Raw genomic sequence first — 18,654 nt, 5'->3', positions numbered from 1 at the left:
TTGCTCATTTGATGTTCAGAGTCACTTAAATCTTAGCACCTCAATTTCCTTATGCTAAAATGGTACTAGTAATAATAAAAACCTCCCAAATGTTAGTTTTAAGGCTTCAGAGACTTTATCTATTACTAAATATTTTTCTTCTCTTATTTGTTTGTTTCTTTCTATTTGCCCTCTCCCTTGCCATATCAACATGCTCTGGTCTCCTACAATGTTGCCTTGGCTCAGCCTCTGCCATTTCTCCCTTTTCTTCATGAAATTGCTCAAGGTTTTGAAGACGGGCCTTAGTTACTGTTCTCAGCTGCCCTTCACCTCTGTTAACCTCACTGGTCTAGAGCTTCTAGTCTTAGTTTGTGGAGCAAAATAGGTCTTCAGGAAATGTTAATTTCCTCCCTGTGTCTTTTATCTCTTCTGTGCTCCAAAATATTTTTTTAAAAAAAGACTATTTTTTTAGAGAAATTTTAAGTTTACAGCAAAATCGAGAGAAGTACATATCCCATATTCCCTTTGCCCTCATACATTTGCACTCTTTCCATTACCAACATCCCTAGAGCAGTATATGTGTTACAATTGGGGAACCTACACTGACACATTGTTATCACCCAAAGTCCACACTTTCCATTAGGGTTCACTCTTGGTGTGGTACCTTCTATGGGTTTGGACAAGTGTATAATGACATGTATCCACCATCATAGTATCATGCAAAGCATTTTCACTGCCCTATATATAGTCCATGCTTCATTATTCATCTCCTTACCCTCCCCACCCCACCCCCCACCACTCCTGGAAATCACTGATCATTCTACTATCTCCATACTTTTGCCTTTTCCAGAATGTCCTATAGTCGGAATCAGAATGTATGTAGACTTTTTGTACTGGCTTCTTCCACTTAATAATATGCATTTAAGTTTCATCCATGTCTTTTCATGGCTTGATAGCTCATTTCTTTTCCACAATGAATAATATTCCATCATCTGGTTGTACCAGCATATTTATCCATTCACCCACTCAAGGACATCTTGGTTGCTTCCAAGTTTTGACAATTATGAATATAACTTCTATAAACATCCAGGTGGAAGTTTTGCATGGACATGTTTTCAACTCCTTTGAGTTAAAACCAATGAGCATGATTTCTGGATAGTATGGAAAATAACTTTTTACTTTCTAACTGGTTAGTGTCTTCTTAGTATAACTCACTCTTAATCTCTGCAGCATTTCCAACATTCTTCTTTTATCCTCCCCTGCGGGGTCCTTAACATGTGGTTTATTCTTTCTTTTCCCTCTGTGCATAGAAAAATGACATCTTCACAGAGAAGTCTCTCCTCTCCTCTGGCTTGGAGTAGAGACCCTCCATTATATTCTTTCAGGATACACACATTCTTTCAGTTGCAAATGAAGTTTGCAACACTCAATAATTTGTAAATATATACTTATGTGTCTTTTTGTTTAATTTTTTCTGGGGGCTGTGTTTGTGGCTGTTGTTCACCCCTGGGATGGTAGCCTAAGCTAACATTTTCAACCCTCATTCAACTGCTGTGACCTCACGGTCTTAAAAACAATAAGTACTGCATTTGACACACAGTTACTGGTGCATAATAAAGCCCAATGAATGAATGACATGTAGGCAGTGTTATTCACATGCTTTTAGAAATGAATAATTTGTTTCTTTTTATTTTTCACTAGGACTATGGAAAGATTCCCCAAAGCTTTTTAATCTTTAACAGGCAGTCCATTATTTATATTATGAATAAAAGTTAGGCCATGGAAGTTTCCTGCTTCATAATTTACTAAGCAGTTTTCAAACTAGTCTTAAACATATTCTCCTAAACATATAGTTCTCCACACCTCCAGATCCAATTCTTCCTACCTTCCCAGGCTCTCTACCACCACGTCATGGCCATGCAATGCCCCTCTGGCCCTCCCAGCACATGACTCAACACCTCTGTGCATTGGTCACACTGTCTCCTCATCCTCAGACTTCTCTCACCCCTGGTGGTCACTCATCCTTTGACATACTCTTGGATTGTTCCCTCAGGCCTTCTGTCCTGATAACATTTTTTATAGGCTTCTGTTATTTTGTGTTTATTTGGTGTGGCTTTTTTTTTTTTTTTCTGCTCAACATTATACAACTGGTGTTCAATACCAAAAAGTCATCACCATGGAGATAGGGTCCAGCCGCTTTAGTTTGGCTCCATTGTCTTCCACATGAAGTATTATGGGTGTACAAGTCTTTGAATTACTAATAAAACCAGTAACACCTGCTTCAAACTTTCTAATGTGGTGTATTCTGGTATGAGAGTATTCTTAATAGAGACATTTGGACTGCTTCTAAGTGCCTCTGAACAGGTGGAATGGATAACAGTTCAGTCAAGTGTGTTATTTGACATCATGTAAATTCATACTATATTCAATTCAGTAAATGGATTTTTGAGTTCAGAAATTACCTAGAACCTGACTAGTACTCACATAACTACTGCAAATGAAGGGAGAAACATATTGTTATTGGCAAAGAGAATAATTGCATGGGTCTAATATAAGAAATCTAATTCTAAAATGAAATGTGACAGGCCAAGCAATTTGCCTAAAGGCCCCTGCGCCACTCATACCGGTGACCCATCCTGTTGTTCTTTGTCTCCAGGTAAACCATCAACAATGGTTTACAGATGGACTTTATCACGCTGTTAGAAGCAGAGATCTTTGCCATTATGGAGATGACTTTTTCAGGGGTAAGTCTTATTTGATGATACTGAATTTTTTTCCCACTTTTCAAAACAGAGCAGGGCTCTATTTATGTAAAACAATTACAAACAGACTAAAAATAAATAATTTAATCTTCTAGTTTTTTGTTCTTATAACAACAAATAAGGTGTTTGATCATCCTGTTCTCTGAGGAAGCAAGGGACCAAAATATCTCAGACCTTTGACATTTTTAGATATTCACAATTGACTATTGCTTGATTACATCCATTTTTCTGATGTTTTTTGGATTCGTGTAGACACTAAAGGCTGGTATTTAATCAGAGGTGTATTTCGTTCTTCTCTCCTCTGTTTTTCTGTGTTTTAGGAGGGCCTTACTACCCAGGTGCAGAAGTTCTGGAATCTGTGAATCCCTTCCACTCTCTTTAGCAGCCCATCCATTTGTCAAAATGTGAGAATTCAGAAAGAACATCAAGCTTCCAAACTGTGTCATTAGTAATCAAAAAATATTGAATATCATAAAAGCTAAAACTAAGTTCACTTTTTTGCTAGTGATTTTACTTTTAGGACACAATGAAGTAACTAAAACTGAATGTAATCTTTAAAAATATGCTTTGAATCATATATGCAAATGGAGACCAAATGAAGACCATGCAATTCATGACCAAAAGATTCAAAGTATGCATCAACAAAACTTATATCAATTATTTTTACTCTTCTGCTTTCAGTGCTATTTGAATTGGTTTTTCTCCATAGCAGTGGCAAAAGAATACATGTATTGATCCTGGTTGAGGAGAAATAGAAGTTTACTCCCCCCACATCCTACACTGGAAAATTCCATGAACAGAGCAAAATATCAATTCCCTCACTTGTGTATTGTATTCTTTGCAGGATGAAATATCAGATAGCTAAGCAGGGAAAACTTTCCCCTTCTGTATTCTGTAGGTATTGCACTTGAGGAAAAAAAAACAAAACAAAAACAAAATCAAGATTACTGTGTTCTGAAATTTTGAAACTTTTGAGTAAGTGATATATAAGTGTATGGGGAGAATTGCAAGTGATACGGTGTTCTTTCCACTGACCCTGGAAACAACAGACCTATAAAGTGTAGTTGGAGTACAAACTCTTAGTGCTTATTAATTTGGTGCTATTAATTTTGTTCTGCATGTATTTAATATCCTTAATAGAAATTATGTATTTTTAAGTGTTTTTTAAAAAGATTTTATTTATTTGACAGAGAAAAAGAGAGAGCGCACACACAAGGAAGGGGAGCAACAGAGGGAAAGGGAGAAGCAGACTCTCCAGTGAGCAGGGAGCCCAGTGCAGGGCCTAGTCCCAGGACTCTGAGATCCATGACCTGAGCTAAAGTCAGATGCTTAACAGACTGAGCCACCCAGGCATCCCGTATTTTTAAGTGTTACGTTTTTATTAAACTTAATATCTATTATATGTATTAAGTTCTTTATAATAAAATAATATATTTTAGATGTTTTATATTATATTAATTAATTAAAATGTAAAATGTATACATTTACATACATGGTTCAATAATATATAACAGATTATTAATAATAAATATAAAGTTTAGTTGTTAGGTAAAGTTTTAAGATATGCAATGATATATATAAAACATATATAAATATATATTTAGAAATCTATTTATTTATATATCTAATCATTAATTTTACATCAAGGATGGTTCACTGAGTATGCAATAAAAAAAGCATTTGAATTCCTTCACCAAGAGGACACTTATTTTATGGAAAGTTGTTTGAGTTTATAACAACACCAAAAATTAAGATGAGTTTCCATTTTTTAATGCAAGTTACTCAATCTGGCATTCTTTCTCAGTAGTTACTCAAATTAAATAACTATTTTTGAACAAAATGCTAAAAACACTAGTTGTAGAATGAATCTATGAATGTATTTCTATGTAAATGGTAATACCAGTGATTATCTAGGTGACATCCTGTTTCTGTCCTCTTTCAATCCTGAATGCCTCCCATGGACCAAGAATTTGTGGGGAGAGGGTTGGGATTGGAGGACAGATGAAAACTCAGCCCTTCAAGGGCTCACTGTTAAATATTGTATAAGATGCAGTGGTAGTGAATTGAAGTTGCCCATTATTCTGCATTTTGAAGCAGCAATAGTAAAGCAGTTTATCTGATCCAGGTTGACCATCTTTCTACCCATTGTGCATTGGCAAATCATCCAAAAGGATAATATGAAACTAATTTTGAAAATATTCCTAAATATGTGTTTAGAGTTTTATGAGGTGACTTTGAATTATAACTAAATGTGGGTAAGGAGTCTATATACATGTAAATAAAATACAAATATGAAATAATACATAAAATATAAAATTGATGCCTTATAAGAAACAGACTTACATCTAATTGCATTCTACAGTCAAATATCCTTTCCTCCAAGAAGCTCCAAGCCCTTGTGATTCCTTCTTCAGTTTTTCAATTTTGTCCCCATGGCCACATTTACTCTCCTGCTTTATATATGCTTGAGTAATAGTCTCAATTACTCCTCTGATAGAAGAAGAAAAAGAAATTTTGTATCCTTATGGGATGATAGAAAGTGAAAAAAATGAGGGGTCATAGTTGAGCTGTGTGAAGGTAGCCACAACCTCTTCTTCACTGAGCTGGGTTTTGCCATATCTAACCCAATTCCTGCTAGGTGTTAGCTGCTGGATAAGCTCTTATTAACTGAACAAATGGGGAGTCCACACGAGCTGATCAAGTGTTCAGGCCAGCCAAAGCCTCTTCCCATCTATTTCATATACTTTAGGGTTTCTTCAGATCAAGAAGACCAAAAAGATTAATTTTGCTCTCATGCCATTGTACCTCAGGATCTAATCAAGTTAAATCACAAGGGAATTATGATTGTATGACATTACTTAAGAGTTAAAGAAACTTGCTCTCAGAACCCCAGTAAAATTATTAGTATATTAATAGAAGAATTCTTGACTTTTTGGTAAAATTTTCTCAAATCATCAAAACTCAAAGGCATTTTTTGAAATAATTTCTTATTAATTTTAACATGAATTTGAGGAAAGGTAGTAACAAATTTTCGTCCCCAAAATTTAATAGGAACTTGTTAGTTGGGTCTGCATGCAAATATAAACTCATCAGATACTACTATTGTATGATGTGCCTGGAGGTACAAGGATGACTCTAAAATAAAGTTCTATAAATATTTCTGATAAGGACATGAATGATCTGGACTGCTTTCATTTTCTAGCCTATTGAACAGATTCAGATCATTAAGGACATTACTAAATCTAGAATTATATTTCTATAAAACTACATTTTAGAGTGAAGTAGCCTATACAGCAAGATAAGTACATGTTCTCCAAGTTTCTTACTCTTGTCAAATATTTGTAAATTTCATATAATAAAAACAACATGCTGCATTCCACATTTCATCTCTCTAAGGATTGCTGGAGTAAATATTTGGAAGATATGTCAGAAACATTTTCCTTGGACTTGACAACCATTTGATGGTGAGGAAGGGAAAGAAGAATCAAAGATAAATAAGAACCCAGTTGTCTGGAAAGATGAAGTACCAACACTAGAGATCACAGAATCAGGAGACTTACCTTGCATAAAATATGATCAATTAACTTTGTATCTATATTTTGAGTTTGAGCTTCAAGTAAGTTGCCTAGGTGGAGCAGCCCAGAATTCAGCTGGAAATGGAATAAAGTTGAAATTAAATAGAAATAGATTTTTGATTCCCTTATGTAAAATGGTAACTAAAGATTTGGGAGAGTGAAAATGGGGCTTAGGCTAGAATTTTCTAGAATCTGAAACATCCCTCTGTTTTTTAGATTATTGTTTAAATTGGGTCACATTATATTAACTCAGTTAAAAAATAATTACTTGGGTAGACATCTAAAATATAGTAATCTTAAAAAGCAACAATTGTCTGCCACCGGAATATTATATGACATAAGATAATGCATAAAATAATCCATCAATTACCAATTATGTAAATATTTAAAGAAATCGTCATTATAAGTAATTACTTGCTTTGGAAATGTGTCCTACATTCTCTCAATTGTCTGTACCCTAGCCAATTTATTTCTTCTTTCCAGACTGTGCATTTAATCAATGTTTACAGCAAGTAGACCACTAGAGACTTAGTATGAAATGGGAGATTAAATTTTGAAATTTGTTTCAATAAACAGATGAAGGTTTAATAATTTTGTTGACTTTTAATGCTGATTTAATGGGAGGATTTTTGAGGATCAGATGTTAAGACAAACAAAAAAATGAGCCTGAGATGTATGTTTCTAGGCAAATAAGTGAAATATTTACATCTATTTTGCAAGGCTTTTTATAATGACTTCTCTAGTTCTGAACCATATGTTATCTATAAAAGAAATTTCAATATCATAATATTAAAAATAATTATGCCTCAATGATATCAGAGGATGCGAGACTTAAAGTTCATCAGTAGACCAAAGTACATGACTAGTATTCTGATACTTCTATATTTATAAAGCTTTGTGTTTGTCTACACTAGATTCATTGGAGGTTTCCCCTAACTTCTCTGAGGACCCCTCGGTCGGGGAACCCCAGCCTCAAGGTCCTGGAGGCAATCCATGGTTAGGTAGTTCAGAGTTGAGCAAATGATTCAGACTCAAAGAGAAGCAAGGAGATTTTGGCTACTCCTGGGAAAGATACTTTTGCTCTTTTCCATTGAATTTGAAAGTGAGGAAATAAAGTGCGAAGGTTCTGTGTAAACTTGTGTCTTGCTGAAAATAAAACCATCATGAATGAAAGATACATGGAGGAGAATTGAAAACTGGTAACAATATTTGAGCCTTAGGCAATGTTGTCCTGAAGTATTCCAACTTTGTTTTTTTGTTTTTGTTTTCCAGTTACGGTGCCAAGTTCTTTTTTCTTTTTTAACCCTAAAATCAATTTGAGGAGGAATTCCTGTTACTACAAGCACCCTAAATGATAGAACAGTTCTCATGTTGGTGACTGTGAGTTCTCTTAGAGATTCGTGAGCATGAAACCAAGGCGAAGAGTCATATCTTAAGGTGAGTACCCAGTTCAGGATCTAACCATATCTTTCCCAAGGTTCAGGAAGTCTCTGGGTCCATCTGGTCCCTCCACAGCCCTAGACTAGATTAGGTACCTTCTTTTAAATTTAATTTTTAATTAATTTTTTACATTTAAATTCACTTAATTAACATATAATGCATTATTGGTTTTAGAAATAGAGGTCAGATCAGAGATTCATCAGTCTTATATAACACCCAGTGCTCCTTACATCCCATGCCCTCCTTAATGCCCCATCCTCCCACTACATTCTGTCCTCTCCAGCAAGCCTCAGTTTGTTTCCTATGATTAAGAGTACCTTATGGTTTATCGCCCTCTCTGATTTTGTCTTGTTTTATTTTTTTTCCTCTCTTCACCTATGATCCTGTTTCTGAAATTCCACAGATGAGTGAGATCATATGATAATTGTCTTTCTCTGATTGACTTATTTCACTTAGAATAACATCTTCTAGTTCCAGCCACATCGTTGCAAAAGGCAAGACTTTATTTTTTGATGGCTGAGTAATATTCCATTGCATATATATACAATGGAATATTATATATATATATGTGTATATATATGTATATATATACACACACACTACATCTCCTTTATTGATTCATCTGTTGATAGACATCTGGACTCTTTTCATAACTTGGCTATTGTGGACCTTGTTGCTATAAACGTTGAGGTGGAGGTGCCCCTTTGGATCACTACATTTGTATCTTTGGAGTAAGTACTCAGTAATGCAATTGCTGGGTCATAGGGTAGCTCTATTTTCATCTTTTTGAGGAACCTCCGTACTGTTTTCCAGACTGGCCGTGCCAGCTTGCATTCTCACCAGCAGTGTATGAGGGTTTCCCTTTCTCCACATCCTTGCCAACATCTGTCATTTCCTGACTTGTTAATTTTAGCCCTTCTGACAGGTATGAGGTGGTCCCTCATTGTGGGTTTGATTGGTATTTCCCTGATGTTGAGTGCTGTTGAGAGCATTTTTTCATGTGTCTGTTGGCCATTTGTATGTCTTCTTTGGAGAAATGTCTGTTCATGTTTTCTGCCCATTTCTTGATTGGATTATTTGTTCTTTGGGTGTTGAGTTTGATAAGTTCTTTATAGATCTTGGATACTAGCCCTTTATCTGATGTCATTTGCAAATATCTTCTCCCATTCTGTAGGTTGTCTCTTGGTTTTGTCAACTGTTTCCTTTGCTATGCAACAGCTTTTTATTTTGATGAAGTCCCAATAGTTCTACACTCAGAGTTTTACGTCCCTTGTGGCTTCATTTTAATACTTTACTTGGGGACTGTGTGGCATTAACTGAAACATTGTCACCTGGTGTATTCCAGGCAGGAGCCACACTAGATTGTGAGTTGCCGCAGGGTCCAGTGACATTTTTTTGTGACAGCTGTTGGGACATCTGATGACCACAGATATTCATGGCTGAACCATTATGATTTCTTAGAAATGGTACACACTGTTTTCCCTCTCTCTTTTTCTCTTTTTTTAAGCATGAAGAGTTAAATATAGACACATGCAAAACCCCACATTATCTGTACTCATTTTAAGGCCCAGGCAGGCACCTCTGTGCAGCCCAGTGTAGTACAAGAACTTTATGAGTGTGACCCTGACCTTCAAGACTTATAATTTCTGTCCACAAAGACATGACAGTAACTCCTCATGGCACTTTACCAAATATTTACATGCCTAAAATCAATCATACAAATAGTATTCATTTCCTTGATTTACAGGTGTGGCTGCTGAAGCTCAGAGAACTTGGGATTAGAAGACAGGCCTTTCCATAGCAAATCCAGGCTCTTGCCACCATTCATAAGTGGGCTTTGAGCACTTAGGTATACAGTAAATGCAAGTACAGCTTTCTGCCTCCATATCCAAAAACCAATGTTGCCTTCTCCAAAAGGGAGTGTCAGAGAGAATGATCACATGCCATGCCTCATGCTGTCCCCTGCTTCTTTTCTGTTCCTGACTCTGTCTCTCTCACAGCATCCCCAGAGCAAGGGCAAGAATGTGGAAATAATGCTTGCATGTGTACACACTCACATACGCATAGACAACCTCTTATGACATTGCTCTCTTTGGACTAGCCTTGCTTGTATTTTGTCTCTCTAACTGGGACTTACCAAGAAACTTGTTTTCTACTAATGCAAAGATTATCATAAATTTTTGTTCATGAAAAGCACAAATCTTCACCAACATCTCTGTTTCTTTCTTTTGACATGAAGAAAATGGAAGACAGTAGTTGGCTGCTTAAACATATTAGAGTCTGTTATTAGTTAATAAAATATGTCTATGTTTACTGTTATTTGCAAAAATGTGTTGTGCCATACCAAATATTTTGTAGTAATTTCAAGCTGTCAAGGAAGAAAAGTCTCAAAAGGATATTTTTAGTGTGATTTTAAGCTCTGTGAAATTAGCTTCTTTGGGGACTTTAATTAGAACCACCCAACATCAGATTTTTTTTTTCCCAAAAGCTAGACATTGATTCACCTCCTGTAGCTTGCCTCCTAAGCCCATGGTTGGTCAGGCAAGAGAGAAAGGAAAACTTTAGACTCTATTTCAACTTGTTCTTCACCGCAATGTCATCTTCCTCTGAAGACTGGACCAGAAATGAATCTTGATCCCTGGTGGTAGAAAAGTCTGCAACAGCACAACCTTAGCCTTTTCCTTCTGTTTGTGTTTAGAACAATTCCAAAACCTGACAGCATTTTCCAGGAAACCTATCTTACAGGATTGCATAGAGAAATATCTAAAAGCAGTCATGCTTCTCATCCCCAAATTTCTTTTCTTTCTTTCTTTTTTTTTTTTTTGAGACTGTAAAGATTTTAAACTTTTATTTGTTTGCAAATAATTTTTAAGAATACGTCCTCTGCAACATAGTTACTGCATTGGAAGAGACACTTCTTTGGCTGTTTTTGCATGAAGACACTTAAATTTCTAGGAGGATAAGTCTGTGATTTCTGGTTAATATATTGACGTTGGAATTGTTTGCTTCTTATAGCTTAAACTGTACCTTGTCTTTATATGATCACACTGCTTGTGCTTTTTTATTTTTTATTTATTTATTTATTTTTAGGATTGTAGCAGGACAGTGCTTATATTAGAAACTTAATTGGAGTTATAGGCACTTAAGGATACTTGTGAATGTCTTTATGCTCCTGAGAGTATGCCATTGTTACGTTTCTGCTAGAGTAGATATCTAAAACTAAAAGTTGTCTGCTAGATATTCATAGACATTTTTCTACAGTAATCATGCCTTGCCAAGCATAAGACAATATTTTCTTCCTAAGAACATATTGCCCAGAGATTCTAATACACATATACTAGATTGTTTTGAAGAATTCTTTCAAAATCTCCATGGTAAACAATTTGAAAATAAAAAATGATAATTTTGTTTTTGGTTGTCAGTCAACAGCATCTACCCGGAATGGGTGTCCTACTTTTGCAGATTAGAGAAGAAAAGAAATTGATCCATGTTTTTCTTCCCTCTTCCATTTTGGAAGCAATTCTGATAGGTTTAATCCATGTACTTTTCTTCAACCATTATCTAATAATTCATCAATTTATAGATCTTCCCCGATTTTTCTCAACCTCCAGTCCTGAATGTGACTTGGCACCTCCTTTTTGATGTGCTACAAGCACCTCAAACTCAGATTTCTCCCCAGACATGTTCCTCCCCTGGCTCACCCTTAGTATTGGTAGGTGCCACCATCCTCCCAGTTGGCCAAACCAGATTTCTGTGAGTTGCAATTGCCCCCTGAACTTTTCTTCCTTGTCTTCTCTAACTACTCACTGCCATCTTTTTGGAAAAGACTCCTGGTCTGGGATGTTCTGACCTTCATGGTAACAACAATCTGCATCTAGTTTTGGATTCAGTGATGATGAATTCAGAAAATGGTAATATTTATCTACCAGGCTTGCCATGGCCAGTCAGGAGAAAACATGAAACAGGAAAGAAAGATAATGAAGAACATTTTCTCTGAAATGTTTCCACTTGCATGCACTCCTGCAGTGATAAATCCAGCCTGTGTTTTAACTCCTGACATGTATCCAACATGTTAGGAGTAAAGTGTACATAGCATCTACACATTGATGCCCCCCTGAGTCCTCTTCTTTGAGTGAGGGAAACAGGCTAAAGACTCCTTGCTCCAGAAGATTTCAGAAGGGGCAGCATTCCATTAAATGGGAAACATATGGCTTTTTGCTGCATTTGGAAAAGTGAATACAAGCCTTTCATCTATCCACAATTTCATATGCTGCTGCTAATTTATCATGGTAATGATTCATGGGCGAAATAATCTCACAAACAACGTGGTCTAATCTCCAGTTTGTTAACAAGGAATACACATGAAAAGTGTGATTAAAATAGGATTTAAAAGAAATCAATCTTTTAAAATCTTTTGAAACCTAATCCCTGAGACTTGTATCTTTCTAGAATTAATATGTTAAGAATTTACCTGTTTCTGGAGTGCCTGGGTGGTATAGTCTGTTGGGCGTGAGACTCTTGATTTCTGCTCAGGTCATGATCTCAGGGTCTGAGATTGAGCCCCACTTTGGGCTCTGTGCTCAGTGGGGAGTGTGCTTGAGATTCTCTCTCTCCCTCTTCTTCTGCCTCTCCCTCAACTCACATTCTCTCGCTCTCTCTAAAATAAATAAATAAATAAACAAATAAATAAATAAATAAATAAATAAAATCTTTAAAAAAGAATTTGCCTATTTCTCTAACTTTAATAAATTATTAAACACCCACAAAGTTTAATAAATTTATATATCTTCTTTTGAAATACCTTGTTGGTTTTCCTTGAAACTCAACAAGTCTTCACTCTTCTCAGAAGTAATTTGAATTTACAACAATTTTCTTTTTTATTGCCTCTTAAAATATATAACACAAATAATAATCCTATGTTTTAAACATTTAAATCTCTATGCAAGCTCGTGAAGAGTCTTTCTCTTTTGCAACTCCCATCCTGCATCAACCCATCACCTGCGAAGTGTGGGCACAAGGTTTGACAGTGAGGGTTCCTCCGGGCCCTCCCGACAGTTATATAGTACATTTTATAAAACATAACTACACCTACTGTTTGACTTAATCTTATTAGCTTTTTCTCTTCAAAGCTCAGTTTTGACAATTACAGAGTATTCTGGCTATGGGGGGGAGCAGTTCATTTAATGATCTTTCCATTGTTAGGTTTTTTGGGGGCAGGGGATAGATGGTGGTGATGGTGACCCACTCCATGTCCAAGCTACATGCTAAATATCTCTCAGAAGTTTCTTCTCCTCCTTCCCCTCCTGTCAGTTTAGTTTAGGGCACTATCTCTTTCCTGAATTATTGTGACAATCTCGAACTAACCTGTCTTTCTCCAGTTTTCCTTTCTCTCTGATTCATTATCACCTTGCAACCAATGTGATTCTTTTAAAATGCAAAGTATGTTTTATTTTTGTCTGGCTTATACTCCTTCAGAGGTGTGGGATAAAGCTTCTCTCCTTAGCATGACATGCAAGGCCTCTTATGACAGAATCTTTCTTGTGTCTACCTTCCCTAATTTCCCTGTCCCCCCTTCACCCTCACATATCCTGGATGCCATACAGAACCATTTGTCATTCTCTGAACATACTCTGATCTTTCTCATCTCCACGTTATGGAACTTGCTGTGTCATATGTTTAGACTAACTTGTCTCATTTTGTCTTTCTTATGAATTTCCTTGGACTCAGTTCAAATATCATCTTTACTTGCTTGGCCTTCTTTCACAGAGTCAGAGATCTCCCCTTCTATGCTTCTACAGGTGCTTGTTCACACCACTACTCTATGGTTTTTGTTTTTTTTTTAAAGATTTATTTATTTATTTTAGACAGAGAGAAGTGTGCATGAGTGGCTCAGGGAGGGACAAAGGGAGAGGCAGAGATTCTTCAAGTAGACTTCCCACTCAGCGCAGAGCTGAATGTGGGGCTTGATCCTCAGACCAACCCTGAGATCATGACCTGAGCTGAAACCAAGAGTCAGATGCCATCCAAGCACCCCACTACTCTATGTTTTTAAATAACTATCTTCTGTTGGGGCCATGTTTTATTAATTGTGATGTCTTCAGCATTAATTAGATTGCCTGAAAAATAGTAGAGATAAGCAAAATAAATATTTATTCCATGAATGAATCAGAAAGAGTTTTGCTTTGGGCAGCCTGAAAATGCAACTTAAAGGTAGGAGAGGGAGAAATACCATGCATGTGTAATTAATTAAACATTTTTTTGATTGATTGACCAAAAATTGACAATATTTAGAAAAGATCAATAAAATTAAGCATTTTATGGATGAAAGATCTAAATGTGAGACAAGATTCCATCAAAATCCTAGAGGAGAACACAGGCAACACCCTTTTTGAACTCAGCCACAGTAACTTCTTGCAGGATACATCCATGAAGGCAAAAGAAACAAAAGCAAAAATGAACTATTGGGACTTCATCAAGATAAGAAGCTTTTGCACAGCAAAGGATACAGTCAACAAAACTAAAAGACAACCTACAGAATGGGAGAAAATATTTGCAAATGACATGTCATATAAAGGGCTAGTTTCCAAGATCTATTAAGAACTTATTAAACTCAACACCAAAGAAACAAACAGTCCAATCATGAAATGGGCAAAAGACATGAACAGAAATCTCACAGAGGAAGACATAGACATGGCCAACATGCACGTGAGAAAATGCTCTGCATCACTTGCCATCAGGGAAATACAAATCAAAACCACAATGAGATACCACCTCACACCAGTGAGAATGGGGAAAATTAACAAGGCAGGAAACAACAAATGTTGGAGAGGGTGCGGAGAAAAGGGAACCCTCTTGCACTGTTGATGGGAATGTGAACTGGTGCAGCCACTCTGGAAAACTGTGTGGAGGTTCCTCAAAGAGTTAAAAATAGACCCGCCCTACGACCCAGCAATTGTACTGTTGGGGATTTACCCCAAAGATACAGATGCAGTGAAATGCCGGGACACCTGCACCCCGATGTTTCTAGCAGCAATGGCCACAATAGCCACACTGTGGAAGGAGCCTCGGTGTCCATCGAAAGATGAATGGATACAGAAGATGTGGTTTATGTATACAATGGAATATTACTCAGCTATTAGAAATGACAAATACCCACCATTTGCGTCAACGTGGATGGAACTGGAGGGTATTATGCTGAGTGAAGTAAGTCAGTCGGAGAAGGACAAACAGTGTATGTTCTCATTCATTTGGGGAATATAAATAATAGTGAAAGGGAATAGAAGGGAAGGGGGAAGAAATGTGTGGGAAATATCAGAAAGGGAGACAGAACATGAAGACTCCTAACTCTGGGAAATGAACTAGGGGTGGTGGAAGGGGAGGAGGATGGGGGGTTGGGGTGACTGGGTGACGGGCACTGAGGGGGGCACTTGACGGGATGAGCACTGGGTGTTATTTTGTGTTTTTAAATTGAACACCAATAAAAAATAAATTTATTAAAAAAATAAAAAAAATTAAATTAAATTAAGTTAAACATTTTAGACTTAATACCATCAACCTGGTTTCACTCCATTCCATCTTCCCCCCACATTCTCATCTTTACCCTGACTACTGTCCCATGGCCACAGTTGACCTGTAGTTTTTCCTGGAACTCATTCTTTTACTTCCATTAGTAATCTTCTGTTTTTCTGTTAGCCTTATGTCTATGTTTTACAGTCCCACAACTCTTGCCACTTTGATCAATTTGATACTTCCATCACAATGCTGATCTAGACCAAAGAGGAAAGATGTATCATTTGTGGGTATTATACTTCAATTGAGATCAAGGGAAATTGAGATTCAAATTGGGTTGGATGTTACTGCATTTTTTTTAATGTACAAGTAGATTTGTGTTCCTTTAAATATACAATAATGTTTGTTGCTGTTCTTAATTAGCAAGATTACATTTTTAGATGCTGTTTTTTTCCAGAGACTTGCCTAAAATTTTGGTAATTGATTCCAGATGAAGAGTGGGACTGGAAATGTCTCCATGGCTTGGATAGTGAGGCCTCATAACCATGGGTAAATAAAATTGAATTTAATACAAGAATCATTTAGTTATGCCTTTCAATTAAGAAATTTTATGGAAACAATAAAGCACAGAATATACTCAGTTTCTAATTGCTAAGCTTAAAACAATTGCACAATTTTAAAAACATAAATATCTAGGTATTCTATCTTCATCATGAATATCAATAGTTAAGTGATGTTTATTCTAATAATATTTAGTCACATTTTTATCTTTAAGACTAAACGAGGAAATTCATCTTGCAGCCTACGTTGTTAATAATAAAACTTGTTAAGGTTTTTGAGTGTTTACTATGTATGTGTCTGGCATTTTTTTTACAAAAATCTTTTTTTTTTTTAATTTTTATTTATTTACTTATGATAGTCACAGAGAGAGAGAGGCAGAGACACAGGCAGAGGGAGAAGCAGGCTCCATGCACCAGGAGCCTGATATGGGATTCGATCCCGGGTCTCCAGGATCGCGCCCGGGCCAAAGGCAGGCGCCAAACCGCTGCGCCACCCAGGGGTGTCTGGCATTTTTTTTACATTATTTAATTTAAATCTCACAATGAGCTATGAGGTAGACATTATTCTCTCTGCTTTGCTAATAAAAACATGGACCCTCAGAAGTGAAGGTGTCATTCCCAGGATAAACAGTGGAGGGGCAGAGACCTGAATCCAAAACTGTCTGACTCCAAAGCCTGTGCACACAGCCACTAGTCCCTCCTGCTTGCCACCTGCATACATACATACATTGCCTCCATGCTTAGAGTTGGAAGCATTTCAGGGCAAACTAATTCAGCTCTGTTGCTTTGGGACTTCAATACGTCTCAGCATCAAACTCCTTTGTAGGGCATCTCATGTATCCAGTCCCTAGATGGGTAGGCTTAAAGAGATAAAGGCTGTTTTGTCTTTTTAATGTTCTATTTCTGGACTCATCATTCTGCTTCCCTTGTGACCAGCAGAGAGGAAATGAAATAGTATCTGAGGCTGATTCTGAGGCAGTTGACCTCAGACTTTGTCGGGCAGGAGAATTACAGCAGGAGCCAGTTAAAATGCAGATTCCAGGGCATCATTCCTCAAGATGACTTTTTGTAAGTCTGGTAGGGAGCCTGGTTGTCTAAATTAGTAACAAGTACCCCTGATTCTGATGGAGGTGATACATTGAACAGAATTTGAGATTTACTGCTTAGGTCCTAGGGCAATGCTGCCCAAGAGAAAGATAATGTAGGTCCTGTAAGGGTCACTGAAAATTTTGTGGTCACAAAATGGAAAAAAAAACAGCAACAAACATTAGCCACATTTAAAAGGTAAAAAATAAAACAGGCAAAATTAATTTTAATAATATTTGATTACCCCACGCAGTCAAAATATTACAGTTGGGATTGATGTAAAAATTATCCGGATATTTTAAAGTTTTCACACCAAGTCCCTGTGTTATTTTAAGGCAAGAGCACTTGTCAATTGAGACCAGACACATTTCAAGGACTCGATAGCCATATGTGACTGCTGGCTGCCATATGTGATGGTGCCAGTGGAGAACTAGAGAGGGGACGGAACTGGGACTGCATTTCAAGGGCAAATCACAACTGAGGGTCAGATGAGATACCAAGCATGTTTTCAAAGTAGCTGCTGTGTCAGATATGTCCCAGAAACCGGAAACAGGCATGAAAACAAATTGACTGGAATCTTGAGGTGTCCTTCTTGAAGGAATGAAAAGGTATAAAATAAAGTGGGGCAATAACACAAGGGAAGTAGCTGGGCATCAGGCAAGGTGGGGGTTAATCTCCCCATTCTGAGGCCAGGACCCCCACTGGCACACTGTTTGGTGCTCTTGCTGGGCTGGGAGGGGCAGTAGGGGAGGGGAGGACTAGTTAAAGTTCAGTCATCCTGTGGCTATGAAAACCAAAGCTGTGTGCTTATCTGAAGAGAATAATGTCCTTTTTCTACCTGGAGAAAATGTTTTTCCTATGATTCACTTGTAGTCAGCACTGAACCTTTTGGATGGAGGCTTGAACTTTACCATACAGTGTCCTTTGCTAGTATACACAGAATTCCAGTTTTATACCCATACCTAATCCTCACTCTTAAAAAGCCAGACTCCTTCCCCCAAAAGGCAATTTCAAATTGCACTGGGACAAGAAAGCATCACAGCTTTGATACGACAATATATGGTTGGTTATTCACCAATTATACAAAGGTAGGGCTTCTGAGTTGCATGAGAATGGCTTTTCTGTGTTGTGCATTTGAAGTACATGGAAGTCTAAAATATATATAAACTACTGACATAGCATTCTGCAATTTATGATGAATTAAAACTTTGAATTTAGAATGAGGTTATAGCTCAGATTATTTAAGATACATTGTCTCATGTACTAACACATCCTTATGATTCACACATTTCCTATCTCACACAGATACATGCATGTATAATCAATAATCAATCAATCATTATTGAGCTTGTATTTAATAACACTATGCCAGATACACTGGCCAAAATAGGGTAAATTAAAACTAGAAGGTATGATACTCTCAAACTGTTAGGAGAAATGAAATAAAAAGAATACTAAGGCATATCTGCCAAGGTCTGAGACATAGTGTAAGAAATGCATTGACAGTTTAGGACAGAGAGAGAGGTTATTCTGGGCCAGTTTAATAGGGGCAGGATTCTTAAAACCAGTGGAACTGCAATCTGGCCTTGCCGCTGAGTTTAAGGTTCCTAATACTATCGCCACGAGTCTGCTATGTAATTTATTGCAGCCAATTGCATTGGTTTGGCAGGGCTCCTGGGGGCACAGTAGCTGTGATGGGCTCTTGGTATCAGGTATGATTTCCCCTCTATCATTGGGTGAAAG

This window comes from Canis lupus, chromosome 28 (genome assembly GCF_048164855.1).
Source record: "Canis lupus baileyi chromosome 28, mCanLup2.hap1, whole genome shotgun sequence".
Lineage (NCBI taxonomy): Eukaryota > Metazoa > Chordata > Mammalia > Carnivora > Canidae > Canis > Canis lupus.
This window is presented reverse-complemented; position numbering follows the sequence as displayed.